The following is a 19,701-nucleotide window of genomic DNA, read 5'->3' on the forward strand; positions in this document are numbered from 1 at the left end:
TACATTTAAGCTTGTGCCATGAATGTTCTTGAAATTACATATTTAATAGAGATTGCTTGCATATGCTTATTTATAAAACAGTCAGGAGATGAAACAAGTAGTCTGGTATTTTTCCTGTACATATGAAACTTTGTAATTTGATCACAGAAATCGGGTATAAGGGGTGATCAGTCTGATGCCTGATTACTGGATTACTCCAAGGCATTAATTTGTTCCTTGTTGTCAAATTTGTTTTAACATGTAGATGCTGCAATTAAATAATTCACCCTGATAAATCTTTTATGAGCAATTTTTTAATTTTCTTGGCTCACGTGATATAGAGAAGGAAGAACAAATTAAAAACTGCAGGTGATAAAAAATAGTGTCAGAATTGACATGTAAGTGACAACTTCTCTTTCATCATGTTAGTCTACCATGCCTTATATAATTACTCAAAGCACTGGTGCATAACTTAGCATCCTTTATGCCCGTTTTGCACAGTGACAGGGCTATTTGTCTCTAGTAATAGAAGTATTTGTGGCTTGTCAAGAAAAGGTTTCTGTCTATTTTGTGCAGCAGGTTATTTGCTAGACTTTTATCAATTATGATTTTCTGTCTTTAAGTTTCTATGGTGGAATATAGTATGCCAGTGTTCTGTGTAAAACCTTAATTCCTGAATAATGATTTCATGTCATATTGGAAAGAATCTGGGATGCAGTAGGTCAACATAATATAGTCCATTGATATAAAATTTGCTGAATTTTTAAACTTAGTAAATTAAACTTTTAGTTAAAATACCTGTGAGAACTAGTTCAATATAGATGCAATTACCTTTGTATTGTAATGCTACTCTTTGTAACAGCAGCATGAAAGAACCAGAAAAGGATCCCAAATACTTGTGTCATCTGACCTGAAAAGTAAAAGCTGGTGAGCACACTGTGTGCTGCAGAGCAGGATCAAGGGATGTATAGCTGGGTGCATTTTGGCCTTGGAATTGCGAAATCTCTGCTCTTGCAAAACAAATCATGGCATTTTCTTTATCTACAGGAAGATTGCAAGACAGTGGATGCAATGAAGAATATGAAAAAAAACGTGCAGAATGGAATCTTTCTCATTACATAGATACAGCTTTTCAAGGCAGAGCAGTGATACTCATCCTAGTAACACTAGTGCAGTGCCAGACTCTGCCCCCATTTACACAAAGCAACCCACTTCTCACTGCATGGGAATGAGAGGGGGAAGAGAAAAACACATATTATCTAATTTGTTTGCCTCTGGTTGGGCCTGCTTTTGTTTCTGTAATGCAAGTCCTTCTATAAATAGGACAGACTCAGCAGTCATTTACTACTCATGGAACTCCTGCATCAGCAGTATTGATCAGAGGAAGGTTTTCTCAGGTAAGAAGTTGCAGGGTTCTTCCTCCAAAGGGGAGAAAATTTTCTAAACATGCATGTGGTTTAAAGCATACAGGCGCGTTTGCATACATATAGTTTTAAATGACTTTTTTTTCCCCCTAAAGAATTGTAAGCATTTACATGTTGGGATTAGGCTGTCTGAATTTTTTTGGCTGCTGCCCGATTCTGAGGCGTTTCTCCGCTGTAGTTTGCTTGAGCGCTCCCTCTCGTGGTGAGCTCTCCTCTAAGGAGATTCCCGACCGAGCATTCCCGACCAAAAGGGATGAGGCTGGAACTTTACCGACCGCATTATTACTGAAAACGCTTTGCAGCAATAGAAAGAAGCCAAGCTTGCAGTTGTTTCAGATAATTTTTTTTTTTTTTTATTTTTTTTTTTTCTGTCTGGCCTTCTCACAGAGAAACCTACTGGTTTGTATGGATGCAAATATTAGTTGGGGAGGAATTTCTGGAAACAAGTATACATATGAAAGAAATGTAAGTATTCATCTGTGTTCTTGGGGGAAAAAAAATGTTATGAATGACTTGAACTTTTTTGCCCTGAAAAGGGAAAATTACTGTCCTTCTCTAGAATAGTTCAGGGTCTCTTTTATCTGGTGCTAATGAACCTGCTGTTTAAAGCAGACTGTGCTTACTTCGGCCGTCAGAAGTTTTGACCAAATACCCACTATCGTGGGTTTGTGCTGTACAAGGGCGTGTTTTCATTAAACTGACTTGCAGTTCAGAACTGTCACCCATTCTGTGCAGGAGAAACACTAAGAGCTTCAGAAAGAAAGGGTCAGGCATTCTCCTCTCTCCTCCCCTCCTTCTCCCAGCCAGGGAAAAGTTGTCCATCTGCAGCATGACGGGCTGGAGCAGCAGTCACAAACCCTGCAAAGCTCTCGCACGCCGAGGTGGGGCCATGGCAGCCGGCTCTTTGTGTCCCCTGGCAGAGATGCTGAGTCACGGCTTTTTGGTACCTGCCCGGCAGCGAGCGCTGCTTCCAAGAGCGCACCCATTATCCCTGTTTTCCTATGGCTAAAGTGATAGCCCGCACGAATCTCCCAAGACACGTGGGATTATACATTTTAGAAGGAATATTTAAATGAGATAAATAACTATAAATACGGGTCTGAAAATAACAGCGCTGTAAATGGAGTAGAATAGTGGGAAAACTAAGGTGGATTAAGAGGGAAGACAAGAAGATTGCTTTCGTGTATGTGGGTTCTGAATTAGACTGTTTAAATTACAACTATTTGAATTCATGGTATTTTAATGATGAATAAATAGAATGCCCTGTCAAGAAAATACAGATTTTAGTCACATCTAAAGGTTATCTAACTGGAAAACAAGTAATAAAACCACATGAATCCAATCAGCTCAAAAATCACGCAATTTTTGAAAACTAAGACTGGATTCAGATCCTATGACTCTGACCAGTATCCAGAATTGGGCTTGTTATTTTGGATTTGTTTGTTTTTTTGTTTATTTGCAGGAAGAGGATGAGGCACTGATGTGATATGAATGGATGGGATATCTTAAAGAATGCATGTGAAAATAAATCCTAATTACTTATTACTTAAATAAATAGAAAATTTTCTTAACATTAAAATGTAGTGTAATTGTTAAAATGCAATATATTTGTTAGAACTTATAAGAGAAATTGTTATAAAAACATATACACAAATTTAATTAAAAACCCACCGTGTTTCAAATAATTATTCAGAACAACCTCCAACTTTTCTCTGGCATTTATTGAACCTATATAGATTTTCAGTTTGCTTCCAAATAAATCCTACAACCACTAATTTTAGTAGTGAACATGATAGGGCTGGGTTAATGGTTAGACTTAATGACCTTAAAATTCTTTTCCATCCTAAATGATGCTATGATTTTAAATTACTTGCTGTTAGCAGATACCTTTCTACACACCCATAGAAGGAATTTGATATTCATTTGCCCCAATCCATAAAGTTGCAGTTAGAACTTCCATAAGCAAATGCTTAGATGCCAATTTATTGATATTTTATTTAAAAAGTAGATACTTTACCATTTCTACATTCTAGAAGGGAAATGGTTAGAGAAATGAATGTACAGATTGGAAACACAGGCACTTTGAAGAGACAAAATTTCTTAGAGTCAGATTATGAATAGGGGCTCTGTTCCCCTTTTAGAGGCTCTATTTTTCCACTGAGAGAACTCTGTTATCCACACTGCAGGTCTGGGGAGTATTTCACTAAAGATGAATCAAGAAAAATCTGTCATAATATAGGAAACACTATAACTTTTTAAAAATATAAAATCCTAATAATACCATGCAAATTTGTGGCAGCAACAGCATACCCTTTTTAATCTGCTTTTGACTGAGTAATGATGATGTCTGTGATGTCTCAATTATGAATCCCTTTTTTTTTTTTTTTTCAGTATTGCATGAGTCACAGCAGAGACATTATTGTGTTCATTGCCAGCATTTAAAGACAATAACCAGCCTATTTAGAAGTAAATTCCTATTGATATCAAAATTTCAGCCTGCAAGTGTTTCTGCACACAAACATACCCTGTGCTATGGATTTTCCAGAACATACACCCTGTGCATAAGTGGGCAAGCATGTCAGTGCCCCAAGTGAGAGCAGAGAAAAGCCCTACCACCCCAGCATGGGACACACCTATCGTTGTAGTGGATGTCTGAACCATCCCCTGTGTTGACTCTAATTTTTGTCATGTCAGATTTGCTCATAGCAAGTCAAGAATGTATAGAAGTGAGGGTGACTAGCTAAAAAAGTAACCTGTAAACAGATTTTTCATTTGTTCAGTTTTCATACCTGCTTACATTAAACATTTTGGCTCATTTTAAACTAGTTTAAATGCCAATCTACAGACTGATCCTTTTGGAAGGAAAAGACTGTGCAACCTCTGCTAAATAATATCAATTTAGTGACCAATTTAGTAGCTTGTGGGTTTTTTTTTTTAATAAAACAGTGTTCTTTCTTCTTAGGTCTTGACAATGTAACTTTTATTCAAGGACTTTGGTATCAGGAGGCTGTTGTAGGTTCATGTCGAACCCTGTGAATGGCACAGGGATCACTGCAGCAAGGACTGCAGCTGGAGCAGGCTGCTTTGTAAGGGGAGGAAAGGCACCAGCTGGGAAGCTGGAGTAGGGGTCCCACTGAGCCCTGTGCTGGAGCAAGGTGAGCAGAGCTGTCCCCTGGCAGTGCCAGGGTCAGCCAGCAGCTGGGAGGCTGCCACATTGGTCACAAGGCAGGTTCCAGGTCAGGACAGGTGTCTGACTTGGGCACACCTCTGCTGGGGGCAACAGATAGAGCTTGAGCACTGCTCCCAAGTGAAGCAAGGAGGCCTCCAAAGGGGCTTCCCACAGCTCTTTCTCACCCACCAGCTTTTCACAGCCATGTGATCCAAGCTTGTACAGCTATACCACATCAGTGCTGGCTTCCAGCACAGGCAGTGCTGGGGGAATGCACTCAAGGATCTTTGTACTGTGGATTTAATGGTCTTTTTGTGGTCTCTGACTTCTTGCTTGCAATTAAAATAAACTAGTTTCTTACTTACTAGTTTATTTTTAAGTGTAAAAATACATGTTTATGTGTATGAAAACGAGAGTATTCTTTTGTCTTAAATGCTTTAAACATTTGAATGTTGAACTTCTATCCCATTTCTGTCACAAAGCTACATGGCAAAGGAGGAGTAAGAGCAGTAGAACCAGTCCATCCAAACTACGGATTTGAGATGGACCTGAATGACAACATCTAAAATTTCAGCATAGAATCTGATTTTCCACCCACTCTTCACTTTTATTCTCTGTGGCTTTGCTATAGAACCATTTGAAGTCTAAGGACTTGCATTGAGATTCAGAAATCCAGAAAATCCTGTTATGATGAGGCTTAGTGTTAGTTCTTACCTAAGCACAATTTCCCTTGAGTGCAGTGAGCTGCTCAAGTATGAACTTCTGAAGTATGCTCAAAAATAGGAATGAAGCACATCTTAGCAATGGCTTAAATTCCTCATATTTATGAAAGCAATCCTGGGGAATGTTGACATTTTCAAAACTAGCATCCAGTTATATGTATATTTGGGGGAAAAAATGACACATACTTCAACAGAAAATGTTTTACTCTCCCAACCTTATTTTTCTGAAGCACGTATGGTGAAAGTGCTTTCCAATAATCCACTTTACTTCTTCAAGCAAACACTTTAATCAATCAGATTTTGCTAACTGAAAAGACTTTTAGAAAACTTGTGACATTTCTTACATTTTGTAGCACTACTTTCTTTCCTTGGGATCCTGGAAGTTCCACAATGACTGTGCTCTCCGGGTTTCACAGGGACAGCTTAGACCAGCAACATTCTCCTTCTTTGATGCAATGTAATCGATATCTTGATGCTGCTTCAAGAAGCGCTAACTTGAGCCTAGAGAATGAAGCAGATACTCTGGCTATGTCTATACTCCATTTGAGGTTACTCTATCCATGTTCACACTGCTGACTGCAGCATGCTTCCAGGGATGTCCGTACATAGGGATATGTTATAGTTATATCAGAAAGAGAAATCAGACCTTTTGGCTTTAAAAGCATTTTTGAGTGCATATTTGTGCAACCTGATGTGTTTCAAGATGCATGTTTATGCAGACCAAAAGCTGTTCTCGAGGCAGTGTTGCAGGAAGAACTGTATTTGTGTGGTTATGTGACCATATTCCTGGCCAGGAGCTTTATTCAAGGAGTGTTATTCAATAAAAAATACTTTTCCTGTTCTCATTAGCATAAGTTGTAGCCAGAGCCTGTCACAGTCAGCTCCAGAGAGTCTTGCTAGGCAATGCTTGGCGTCCCAGGGTCTGGTGTTCAGCTGGCATTGCTGGAGGAAGTTCTGCAGCTGCAGGTGAAAGCCAAAGTGAAAACAGGTATAGCTGCTGTGGCTGTCTACTACCGACACTGCTTTGTGATTGTCACTGTAGGTGCATGGCAGACTCTTGGGTCCAGGAGACACCAAGCATTTGGCCCTTCTGGAGCTGGAGTGTGACCTCCTCTCCTGTGCTTTCTGGCTGTGTAGCCAGCCTAGCAAACAGGACAGCTGAACAGCCCACCTGTGCTGCAAGGACACCTGAAGAAGCACATGGCAGGTGAAGGTGGGCACTGGTGGAGCAGGCTGTGGTGTGGCACTGCCGCTGTCCTTGCTGCAGGGCCCAGACCTCCCCCTTGCACGCACTGCTGGACACGTGAGGAGCATCCTCCGCTGCCTTACTGAGGTTGCCCTCTCTGCCTCAGGGCATGCATAAATAATTGATGGTGTACAGTCAGGGGTTCTGGCCTCAGGCAGTGTACAGTCTAGTATGGAAATACAGCTGAGATAGCAAAATCTCTATCAGAAACCTTGGTTTTATATATACTCTTTAAATATACCATGCCGAGACATGGCTATTACATGAAAAGCCAAGAACACAATTACCACAAAAAGTTTTCCTGAACCATAACTGTGTCCAGTATTCCATATGAATGACTAATCCAAACAATATTTTTCTGCAAAGAGGAAAGATAATGCACATTATATTTCACAGAACTGGGCAATAGCTATGTAATTGTTGCTTGAATCCAATCTTTATCAGCTTAAAATGTGTCTGTAATTTCTCCTTACAAGCACATAGATCTCAGCAGGTGTTTTGCCTGAAGGGTTGTACCGCAGCGGGCCTTCTGAGAGCAATCAAGCCAAAACACATCATATGGTTTCAGTATAAAACTGTTTTAGCTATTTTAAATATTTCCAGCTGTAATTAACTAAGCTCAGCCACCATTACTCACTCCTGCTCAATGTACCACCACTAGAGTTTAATTGTGTATTTACTTTCTTTCCATAACCACTAACTAGCTGTTGGTTTGAGAAACCCTGTTTTTCTCCCACTCTGATAAACATCCATTATATGATAAAACCTTATTTTTAAAATTTAACTTAAGACTTAATTTTAAAAGTGTTCTGGTCACTGTTCTTTATTTCATGTGTCAGTAATTATAAAAAGAGAGCTAATCCTGCATCAAGGAGAAAATCCAATAATAAATAACAGTAGCTTTGTACAGTGTAATCTTCTCACCCTGAGAGATTAATTTTATCAGCATGGCATTTGCAGCTAGTAGTAGATTCAAGAGATACACTGCTCCTCTTGGGAAATTAAGTCAAAACCATGGCATGAATATTATTACTTTTAGCTTTATCTTGTGGCTAGGAAAAAATGAGTTCCTTATCATTTCTATCGGTATCCCCTATTTATTTAGACAAAGCTGAGGGTAATAGTGGAAACGTGATTCACATGGTAATAGTTTTTAAAACTTTTTTCATTCCTTTCTAAAAGTGAGTTTTTAAGTTAGAAGGAGAAAAGTGCATTTTTCCTCTCAATGGCAACAATGTTTTTGTCTTGTACAGTGACAGTGCTGTGACAGGTGCCTCTGTGCTGTAATGCAGAGCTAACTGGCATGCAGCAATGCTTCTAGGGGCTTTTTCTCTTGGAAGTATTGCTGCTGGGGCTACCTCAGGAACCCCTGCACTGCACATTAAATAAGTGACCTTGTACATTTCCACCTATTTTTACCTCTTAGCACTTCACAGTTATATGGTGCTTCAGACAGAACTTCTTTTTATGCATGTGTGCACTGTTTCATGCAGTTGTGTTCTTTTTCTGCAGCATACTAATATTGAGAACACTACAAAACTGAGGCAGTGTCAGACAGCTCAGTTCCCTTCAGGTGCAGTACAGAGCAGAGCAGAAAGCAAATGGAATGAACAGGTATTTATCTCCATTCCAAGGTTGCCATAGGCCAGTTTGGTTCCTGGAAAAATTCCAGCTACCTCAAGAGTTGCCCTAACTTGTACCGTAATTGCTGTGTTTCCCATAGGACTTTTCAGCTCTCTGCATGACAGGTACTGAAGAACATCCTGGCCACACCTCAGACTGCTCTCAAGCTGGCCCACACACCTAAAGATCTTTAGTAAATATTACCAGTCTAGCAATTTCTTCTTTTTTTGGAGGGAAGACTTCTTCTGGTGCAGGAAGAATGTGAAGAAAAGTAGAAGAGGGAAGTCAGGGACAGCTAATGTCCACAATATGTAAATTAATTCTCCTGCAACAGAAATCCCTTGTTCTCTTGCTGGGCCTAGCATGAGAGTTCATCTAGCAAATAACTTCTCTGGTATGTTTATGACAGGTCTATTAATATATAATTGCTTCAATTATTATCTAACTTAACAAAGTGTTCTTAAATTTTGCAAAGACCCTTGCATGCATCTATGGTTATTTCTTAGGTATTACTGCAAGTAAAACTATGCTCCTTATGTTCCTCATTGAACATGCAAAAGCCCTAAAAATTTTATACTCACCTTAATCAGGACACTCTAAACTTGCTGCTTTTTCACAAGTATTGTGTCATCACCTCAGCTTCCAATAATTGCCTACAGTCCTCCATTCTTTACGGTATTCCCTTTTCCATTTCCTATAGAGTCACCATTCTGAATTCCTCCATTTCCCTGAATATAATCTGGTTAATATGCCATTCTCAAATATGGTTTATTATTCCATGTGAGCAAGGGAGAACACGGGAGAGGAAGTGAGCTGAAGCAACCTTTTTGTTTGTGAACGATGAGATGCAGTGTCAGCAAACTGTCACAGCCCAAGACTGGAGATGACTGGTACAACTATAGCACTCCTTAAAAAAAATTCTGGTGAGCCTTAAGTTTTCATCTTTAATTTTTACCTTTGCTCTTAACAAATAATACATCTCAAGTAAAATTTCTCATCTCTTACTGAGCTGTTTTTTTTGGCATTTACTTTGTTGTGCATGTATTCAGGCCTTATATATGCGTTTTATACAGAAGGGAAGAGTTACCATTGAATCACTGCATACATTTCTGGACAATAAAACATAACATTTAAAGAATTAGCATATAAACACTAGGTACATTGAATGAAAAGTCATATTGAGTCATCTGCATAGTAGAGAAAAATTCTTTAGCTGCCTCATCCCTGCAAACAGGCACTGATAAAGTATTACCATGACAAGCAGGTAATACTGGTAAAATCAAAATGGAAAAAGTGACATGCATGAGGTGGAACAAAACACACCATGGGAAAATGAATTGACCTGCTATGATGACTCACATCCAGCTAACCAATCCAAAGTACATTCTTTGAAGCCTGTGAAAAGTGGAGGAAGCAGATGCTGTAAGCACATGTAGACATAGGGTTACAGAAAGGATACACACGATCAGGAGCCTGAAAGTAGATAGATACATGCACATCCAGTGTTATCAGAGTTACAGAAGCATGAACTATTGTATCAGCAGAGAAATGGTTAGCCTTTGATTTTAACTTTGTGAAATTCACTTGCTATCCCAGAGTGATTCCAAGGGCAATTTAATGTCACTTCTGCCTAGTCATAGACAAATTTCTAGCTAAGTAGATGGGAGGTAATGCCAACTGATTATGAAAGTGACTGCTGATAAGCCTGTCGATGCTTGCTAGAGAGTGGATAGTAATTAAGCATTCATTTAAACATAATATTGGAAGTAGGAATAATCTATCTCGTATTCCTTGAATTATCTTATTTGTGTATATGTATACAACCTCTGTATCTGGAAGAAGAAACAGTGTTAGGTGCCCAAGCCTACCAACATACTAGTTTGAAAGGAATGTAACACTGTAGTTTATACATCAGCCTGAATGGAAATTGCATGTACAAATAATCTGAATGTTGGATTCTACAAAAGGAAGTACCACTTAAGGGACTCATTACAAAAATTTCAGTCTGTGTATATGACACCAAGAACTTTCTGGACCTGCGGAGGGAATCCATGGAGTAAGTATTAGGGATAAACTCATGAGCTCCTAAAATATAATTTACATGATAAATTTCTTACTGTAAGGTTTAGATACTAGCATTAACCAAGCCCTGTCCAGCTACTTTATGCCAGGATGAATCATATGTGACAAATGGAGCACTGAAATCTGCCCTAATGTATGTAACTTTTGCAAAGGTGTTGACTGAAGTTCGGTGTCATACCACGAACTGGCTCATCCAGTGTCTCTCAAACTCTCCTCTTTAATGTCTGAGTCAGACAATGGGAGGTCCTGTGGATGTCCTACAACAATGAGAAACAATGTGAGCCACAGTTATCTCCACTGATGGAAAAAAAAACTTAGAAAAAGTCATGTATTGTAAAAATGCCCTTCAGCAACCCATTCTTTCCTTCCATTTTTTGTTCAAAAGCACACTATTAATGCTGCATTTTGTTGCCTGCTTGCACCTCATACATTTTTATACAGACAGAAAAATGATGAAATAGAAGACTAAACAACATTTTTTGCATCTTATTTTTTTGCAGATTGCACTAGCGCAAGTTTGTCTATAATTTCTCCTTTGAACATTACCAAGCAAGCATTTTTAGGAGGAATCCTCTGGCAGTGTGGTCAGCAAATCCTGTTGCCATTTCTTTATCCCCAGATTTTTGTGGTCAAACCAAACTTTTCAAAAGTGGCTGGCTGTACTGGCATTTGTTACATTATTTAACAGAATAACTTTGTTCCTATTCATTATATTTGGAATGTGTAAGATAAAAACCTCATATTATGGACAGGTTTAACAACAGGACATGAGGATCTTCACAGCTTTCAGAAGTTATTAGAGGTGGCTCTTTGTAAACCCATCGGTATGTGTGTTAAGGTGGTGTTTTAAAATGGGAGAAGTCATAAATTCCTCCCTGTATGGACCATGGGACAGCCTTGAGCTCAGGGTCCTCCATCTTTTGTTTGATATTCCCATTTTTTGTAAGGTCTCAGAGTATTCTGCACGGGAGTGTGTTGTTACCAGAGAATAAGGACCTGCTCCTGGGAATGATTCATTCCATTCTCACATTAGAAGGAGGAACTTTGAATTGACAGCTTTTAAATCATGTCCTTGCTTTCCTCCTTACATGCTCATCATCCCCCTTGAAGCTAAAATTAGGCCTTGGCCCCTGTTGTCATCCCCTAGTACTTTCCAGCAGAGTGATTCTGCTCTGTCTGGAGAGGCAAATTCCTTCTCCTGACTGCAAGGTGCTTTCACAGAACAGATTTCATGTGTGCAGTGACAGCGGCAATATGCACAGGTGAAGGTATACAGAAGATAAGCTCACATGCTCAAAAGTATGTCTGCCTTTCCATTCAAACCCATTCAAAACCCCTCACACCCTTTACTGAGTGGGAAGAGCATATTCCCAGAGAGTATCTGGATTAGTGAGTAGGTGGCAAATAACCCGGCAGTGAGTGAAGAGCTGAGCTGCCTCTTTGGGCAGCCACTGCTACAGGCACAGAAGGAGAGGCACACGTCTCCAGCCAAAGGACAGATATTTCCCACCCCACACACAAGCAACATGCTTGTCTCTGTTGGGGCACAAGCACACAGCCCATAAGAGTGACAGAGTTTATTTTACTGTCTTTTCAAAATACGTTGTTTTGTGCAGTAAAGGAGTTCTAGATAATTGAAGAGAAACTTACAGGCACTTTCCCCATTACACTTACTTTCCCCATCAGAAATGCCGAGAAGAAAAACTTCACTGCCAATAGAGAGGATTACTTAATGGTGTGAACCTCTCACTTGCTATATAAAGCATCAGTTAAATGACAGAACTGAATTCCAGCAGGTTTTTTTAGGGAAATTTACCAAGTAGAGGTACTTCTGTTGGGATCTTTTTTATTGTCCTGCTTGTTCCATGCAGCAAGAAGCAATGTCTCTTTAGCAGCAAGCCTTATTCTGCATGACTGACTATCTAATTCCCCACCTCCATCCAGACATATTGCAAACTATGTAAAATTGTTTCTATTTTAATATTTTATAAGTGATTTCAGAATAGAAAATACTGTTGAAGTACCTGCTACATCAATGAAGACTTAGAAAGGATCTTCCAAAATTAAACCAAATTTAATTTCTTCCATATCTGCAATGTAATATACCTAGTAGTCTTCAAATTATACAAGCAGTTTTTAAGCCAAGCCTTGTAATTGTACTGTAATAAACAGGAGAAGGTATTTTTCTTGCATTGAATATACAGATAAAACTAATAAAAAATTTAATTACATAGTGCAAAATACCAACAAAGGGCAAATATTCATTTCTGCCTCTTTGAAGGCTGCTCTGTCCTTTGCTTCAAAAAGTATTTGGACTGAATTGATGACATAGTTGAACAAAATTATTTATAAAATTTGAAATACAATGCTTTAAATAAAGCAAGCAATGTTTTAACGTGAATAAACTGAAGCTGTTGCTTTAGGTATATGCTAATATGCAATAATTAAGAGATTCAAAGTTACCCAAGTATCTTTCATCTATTTTGTTATTTTCCACTATTGATGTTTGTATTACTTACTAATACAGAATTTAAGTGAAAACTTTGTGACTTTCAGATCTAAAGCTTGTAAGAGCAATTTGTAAAATAAAAACATTAGGAGAAATAAAACACAGCATAGTTAGGGGACGGCTATATTGCAAAACTCTTCTGTTTCAAGATCATTAGAACTTTCTTCAAACATTTAATTAAAGATGTGATAACATTAGAACACTACCCATCTCCTGTTGGGGTTTTTGAAATCCTATGACACTTCAAGAAAGTGTTCATAGCAAGAATAAGTGCAGAGTAAGGTAAAATTTAGTCCATTATCACAAAAAGCAGATGCTTGATTTTTCATCTACTTTTAATGCAATATGGCAGGTTCTTTGTTTTCCATTCCTAAGGGCAAAAATTGTTTAGAACTCCATAATTTATATATGTAAAGTAGAATGAATGATTTAGTAAGTAATATCAGTGGTTCAACACTGAACAAAAGTAAAGCAAACCTTTTCTTCATTTCAACAAATTTAGAATTATAGAATCCTAGAATGGTTTGGGTTGGAAGGGACTTAAAGACTATCTGGTTCCAATGCCCATGCCATGGGCAAGGATACCTTCCACTAGAACCAGTTGCTCAAAGCCCCATCCAACCCAGAAGGCTCTGAACTTTCTTCTAACAGCTCACCATAAAATTTGCAATTAAATCTGTTGATTACAGACTTTTCATGCCAAAATCAAAGTAAAACACTCATGCATGACTTTGGATTTTTCAGAAACTTGCATGCAATGTCAGGTTCAGCAAATAGCTGAAATCAGTATAATCTGCCCAGAATTAAATTACAATGATATTCTGTATTACATCCACTTCTTCTTATGCATAGTTTCCCCATTACCAATAGATGGGAAACAGGGTATTAACTTATATCCTCATAAATGTTCTGATTCGGAGTAGAAGTTCCTCAAAGCCATTTTGGGGCCTTCTACTCACTGGACAGTAAATCTATAGCACTTCACATTTATGGCTTGCTTTCTTTCAGGACAATTACCTCTGTAATCATTGTCTCTTCTGGAGGTAGAGCATGACTGCATCCTAACATACAGTACTATGGTAATATAGCTAATTAAAAGCAGTTTTATGCAATACATTCTGAAAAAACATTTCATATTTGTATGTTGTGGCTGGGTCTGGGGGTCTGTCTGACCCCCAGCTCTGCCACCAACAATCCTGGATAGACATCCAGAGAAGAAGCAGCCATCTGGGGAGTTTCAGGCAGTTTCCAGCCAGGGGTAATACTTAGGAGCGTGGCCAGAGGATTCAAGTGATCAGCTGTTTTAGAAGTGATTTCTGCTCTTGTGATCAGCTCTGATCAGCCCAGCCAGCTCTGATCAGCCCAGCCAGCTCCATTCATGGGTTACCCCAGATGACGAGTAGATGAGAGACGGGATACCGTGTGGAGTTCTGCAGAATCCTTTACTGGGAGGCTTCAGTGAAGGGGGCCAGCGACAGTCTACCCCTGAACTGAGCAGAAGATGGGGTTTTTAGGGGGAAAGGGAGAACTGGGAAAAGGGCCAATGGTCTGAGACTCGGATAAGATGACCAATAGTTAACAGGGAGATTATATGGGGTCCCGAAGCAGGAAGGGGTCCACACCTTAGTCACCATGACTGATTAGTTTTGTCTTATCTTAGGGGACTGATCTCCAGAGAGGAGGCTTGTCAGAGATCTGGGCTTCTTCCATGACTGTATTCACAGATCTTGAACTAATTCTGATCTTCAGCTTTTGGGAAACATGTTTTAATAGCATCTCAGCTATTTCCTACTGAACTAGAAGCTGCTGCTGTCTTCCACAAGCTCTTCTGCCTCATAAGTCTTCTAGAACTACAGTGATATAAATAGTCTAAGCAGTAAAAATAATAACATTTTTCATAGGATATATGAAAACACTCTCAATGCCATGGTGATTAATATGAAGACCTATTACTACAAACCATGATGTGAGACAGTGAAGAGCTGTTTGTTCATATTTTTGTGGTATATGATTAACAAGGACAGGCTCCATCACTGTGTGATCAGTAATTTGGCATATTTCTGAAGCCTGCTGGGACCTGAGGAAAATTCTAGGCTGTGCTGTAATTGACCTAATAGCTAATATTCTTGTAAGCATTTATGGAAAATATTGCACTAATGGTGGTTGGATTTCCTGTTTGCTTGGCTCTAGCTGATCTACAATCATCACGGAATCATAGAACAGTTTGGGATGGAAGGGACCTTAAAACTGATCTAGTTCTAGCCCCCCTGTCATGGGCTGGGACACGTTCCACAAGACCAGGCTGCTCAAAGCCCTGTTCAACCTGACCTTGAATGCTGCTAGGGATGGGGCATCCACAGCTTCTCTGGGGAACCTGTTCTATTGTCTCACCACTCATAGAGAATTTTTTCCTAATATTTAATCTACCCCCTTGTACTGTCACTGTATGCCCTTGTTGAATGTCCTTCTCCATCTCTCTTGTAGCCCCTTTTAGGTACTGAAAGTACTCTAAGGTCTCTGTGAAGCCTCTTCTTCTCCAGGATGAATGAACCAGTTCTCTCAGCCTGTCTTCATAGGAGAGGTGCTCCATCCCTCTCATCATTGTGGCCTCCTCTGGACTTGCTCCAACAGGTCCATGACTTTCTTCTTTTGGGAACCTGGATGTAGCACTCCAGGTAGGGTCTCACCAGAGAAGAGTAGAGGGGCAGAATCCCCTTTCTCATCCTTCTGGCCTTAAGGTTTTGATGCAGCCCAAGATAAATTTGGCTTGCAATGAAGATGTGCTGCAAGTGCACATCACCAGCCCATGCTGAGCAATGCAGCAGGTAAAATTATTTAGCTAGGTCAACAGTTTCCAGGTCTGGCATAATATCTTCCTACAAACATCTGCAATGTTCTTTTCTGAGGCAGTAAGCATGTGATGGTCTTCTCACTCTACACCATTCTGCCAGCACCCTCCCCCCAGGCAAAAATCAAGACATAGTCACTATCTTTAGCTTGTGGCTGAAAGGCAGCTTGGCTGTAATTGCCACTATACTCTAAGTGTACCAAAAGTATTGATTTAGACATGTTTTCCCAGTTCTCCAGCCTCTCATTTCTTCATCCTGACCTGTATCACATCTGTAATATAGACTGAAGATGTGTTTTTTCTTATTTAGAATTGGAACAGGGTTAGGATGACATACTGAGCATTCTTGTGATTGCAGCTCTACAAGCACAAAGATAAGCATGGCCTCTGACTGGCTGAGCTCACTATCAATGTGTCTCCTGGTGCAGGTTCCTCCTAAAATATGAGAAATATAAAACTTTCATAAGTACAAATTAAAATTGAGGATATTAGGATTATTAATGCCTCTAAATTTGGAAACAGAAAGGAGCGTCGAATTTGAAGGAAATTGCAAGAATTTTTCCTCATGCTTTTGATCATGGGATGCTAAGGAGAAAATTAATTAATAGGTCATAAGAATTTTACAATTTCTTCTAAATTGATAGTATAACTATATGGGTTATTCAGATCAAATCATCAGATACCTTTTTTTCTCCATTCCCTCATTTTGGTAAATGATAATAACCACTCCTGAAACTCATGGTCAAAAGATAATGGGGATAAAATACTTAGTAAAAACATCAAAAAATGATGTTAGGAGTATGAAAATGGGATTGGATCTGAGTGATAAAATAAAACTTTAGACAAGAGAACCATCAGATTTAATGAAATTAACAACTAGCTGCCTTATCACTTCCTTTTCTGATTTTTGATTTGTTTGCTATAGCATCTCTTTGCCAACTAGTGTGATTGCTACAGGGCAATTCTTATGCTATGAATAAAGCAGCATGATCAAAATTGTACAGAATAAAAATAATTATTTAGGAAAAAGAGGAAAGCTGGGCATATCTAATGTCCACACTAAAATGAAATGCATCAGTGACCATGGTAAGCCTTATATGTGGCTATAATGTGTTTATGTTGCATGACTTCAAACATTTTAGGGGAACTTGTCTTAAAGTGGTTCCCTTAGATACTATCATAAATCTGTTGAAGAAGGAAGTATGGTCTGTTTTTTAAGGCATAGGACTCTGAGTCAGAGGATGTAGATTATGGCCCCTGTACTGATAACTACTGACTGTGGCTTCCTCATCTTTAAATTGGGAAATAGTACTTAACTAGACATAGGTAACAAGGAGACAGGTCATTACTACTTATAACATTGTAATTGTAATAATCAGAACAAAGCCTTCAGGAGTATTGATTTAGTAAGAGATCTGTGGGAAAGAAGCAAATCACTTGTTTGAAGTTCTGGAAACTTGCTCTAAGACAAAGTGAAAATTTTCTTTGCTGTGTTGATGGACATTCAGGAATGTAAAATACCAGTATTGCCTTCATTAAGCAACAGCCATCTAAAGGTCACTGGGGCTCTAAAGTAGAACTATGATCTCATAGCTGCAGTTTTTGCCCTTCCCTGTTCACGCCCTTTCTGTGTTTATGAGTGTTATGCTGGAAGGTATTGATGGCTTCCATCTTCCATATATAGAGAGCCACGTATCTTGTAATGATGTGTAGGCTAACTATACTCCAGAAGGTCTTGATATTGGAAACTGCCCAGACTTAAGGGTATATCTTAAGATTGATCAGAATGTGAGCTTACGAGGGAGGAGGTTTTCCCTGAACAGGGAAGTGTGCCCAGTGCAAGGCTAACTCAAGCTAAGAGACCAAATGCTTGCAAGCTGGAACACTACACAAAGATCCTTCCTGCTCTTTCCCTGACAGCCTCCATATATTATTCCTATATGGAGTGCATGTGAGTGCCCACCTGCTGTCTGCATGTTTGCCTGAATCCTTGGAAGTCAGAGATGGTTTTCAAGGCAGCGATGGCTGCGGTTTGCCTGGGCCTGCACCGCTGTGTATGTGGACAATAAAGCCTTGGGGGAAAACAAGTCCTGAGGAACTCATGCACCCAGATACGAGTATGGCACAACTGCCTACTTTTTGTATTCATTGTAGGACAAACATACCTTTTCTTAATGTAAAATTAACTACAACTTGGTTTTGATTAAGCTGGGGGTTTACTTGGTGCAGGGGAGCAGGAGTGCACCCAGGAACTGTTAATATATAGCTGTATAACTATAGACTATATAACAAAAAGTCACATTTTGTGCTTACAGCAAAGGTTTGTAACAGAAGCAATCTGGCAGAGCTCCAAAGGGTACCCACTCGGGCCCCACTGAAGGTGACTGGACACAACAGAATGAGAACAACTCCATCGCCCCCGTGCTTGTGCCTGGGAAGGCCTGCCTGCTGTTGCCACAGCGTCTTTGGATTGCATACAGGAACATTTAATACTGGACAAGCTGCCCCTCCCAGTGGTGACAGGAGTGGTTAAGACTGATTTCCCAGGCTCTACCCTTTCCCTCTTATGCTACACCACTTTAGACATTCATGAAATGATAAAGACAGCTCAACTTAGTACAGAACACTTTCAGTGTGGAATGATCACCTGCTTTACAGCAAAACTCGTGGTCTGCTACAACATGAGACCAAATATGTAATTTTAAAAGCACTTTTACCATTCCTTTTATGGTGTCATCACCTGGTGAAATGAAAATAATGGAGCCTTAGCTGTCTGGAAGAAGGGTCAGAAGAAAGGGGGAGATGAGCCCAAGGGCTGAATATTCCCTTTTGGTCCCCAGACGAGCGAGCCTGGCAGGCTGAGGGCTTGTTTCACTTGTCTGAGCCATGCTGGGCTGAGTCAGCAGAAAGCAGGCGTGATGTGAACAGCTGATCCATGATTACACAACACGAGAATCTGTTCCTTTTGCTGCCAATAGTGACATTTCAACTTTTGCTACAGAGATGCCACATTTCACTTTATTTAAAGCAGTAACCCTTTGGGTGGGGTAGAACAGGACCCTGTAAGGTATTACATGCCTGACTGCTGCACCACCTTTCTCAAGGCCACCGCTTTCACTGCCATGTCACAGCTTGTGTTCCCATTTAGTGGGGTTTTCCCTTGCCACAGCCAAGCTCCACAGTCATATCTTGAGTGCTTGAGGTCACTGCCTTCCTGGGGTCCCACTGGATGGGCTGACCTTCTGGAACCCACAGGTTTATCCTGGAGCAGTGTGTCCTTCGTCCCTGAGGCAGCTGTCCTGGGGATACTGAACTCTGCATCTCATAGTCTTAGAGGGGGAATGATACTGAGCCCTTCAAGATTTAAGTCCCTCAAGGTCTGAATTGAGGATTGAATTCATTTTTTTTTCCTTTTTTGGTTGTTAATCAGTAGCTGTAGCTGGACAGGTATGATTAAGTAATTGCACTCTGAGCATCACATGGTGCCAAACTTTTTGGTGGTGCCCAGTAACAGGGTGAGGAGCAATTGCCATAAACTAAAAAATAAGAAGTTTCATATCAGCAGGAGGAAGAACTTCATATTGAAGGTGGCAGAGCACTGGATCAGGCTGCCCAGGGAGGTCATGGAGCCTCCCTCTCTGGAGACATTCCAAACCCACCTGGACACGTTTCTGTGTCACCTGTTCTAGGTGACCCTGCCTCGGCAGGAGGATTGAACTAGATGATCTCTCTAAGGACCATCTTAGATGATCATCTGAGGATGCTCTCATTCTGTCCGTTTGCACATTTGGATAATCTTTCGTTTTGAGAATAAGAGAAGATAATCCCAAGTGGGTCTGTCTGGACAAGAACCACCACGACTGAAGCCGGCAAAACTCAGCAGACCCCCAGACTCAAACGGAGGGAAGAACTGCTCCTGCGGATTAATTAGCACCACAAGAGACACATATAACAAGCAAATAGGAACTTGAGTACTAATTAATAAGAAAGTTACTTAATTTAGAACTAGTAAACGCTGATGCCTTCGTTTGTTAATATGTGTAAACAGCCTAAAGTTGTAAGCCCGCCTTTCGAAGGTCACCGGCCCATCGGTTCACGC

At 39.9% G+C, this 19,701-nt stretch overlaps 1 long non-coding RNA gene across 2 annotated transcripts; it reads left to right on the forward strand.

Moving 5' to 3' along the window:
• The first annotated feature begins 1,322 nt into the window (after window positions 1-1,322).
• On the forward strand, window positions 1,323-19,637 carry LOC147655797 (uncharacterized). Of its 2 annotated transcripts, XR_015275081.1 has the most exons (8): window positions 1,323-1,376; window positions 1,791-1,868; window positions 6,337-6,507; window positions 8,053-8,154; window positions 8,264-8,557; window positions 8,953-9,086; window positions 17,523-17,719; window positions 17,918-19,637. It is a non-coding gene; the product is annotated as an uncharacterized LOC147655797 (long non-coding RNA). The 2 variants fall into 2 exon arrangements; XR_015275080.1 differs by lacking the exon at window positions 1,323-1,376 and having other exon boundaries at window positions 1,622-1,868.
• Window positions 19,638-19,701: the final 64 nt, after the last annotated feature.

The sequence above is a fragment of the Cyanistes caeruleus genome, chromosome 1 (assembly GCF_971803275.1).
Source record: "Cyanistes caeruleus chromosome 1, bCyaCae1.hap1.1, whole genome shotgun sequence".
In the NCBI taxonomy this organism is placed as follows: Eukaryota; Metazoa; Chordata; class Aves; order Passeriformes; family Paridae; genus Cyanistes; species Cyanistes caeruleus.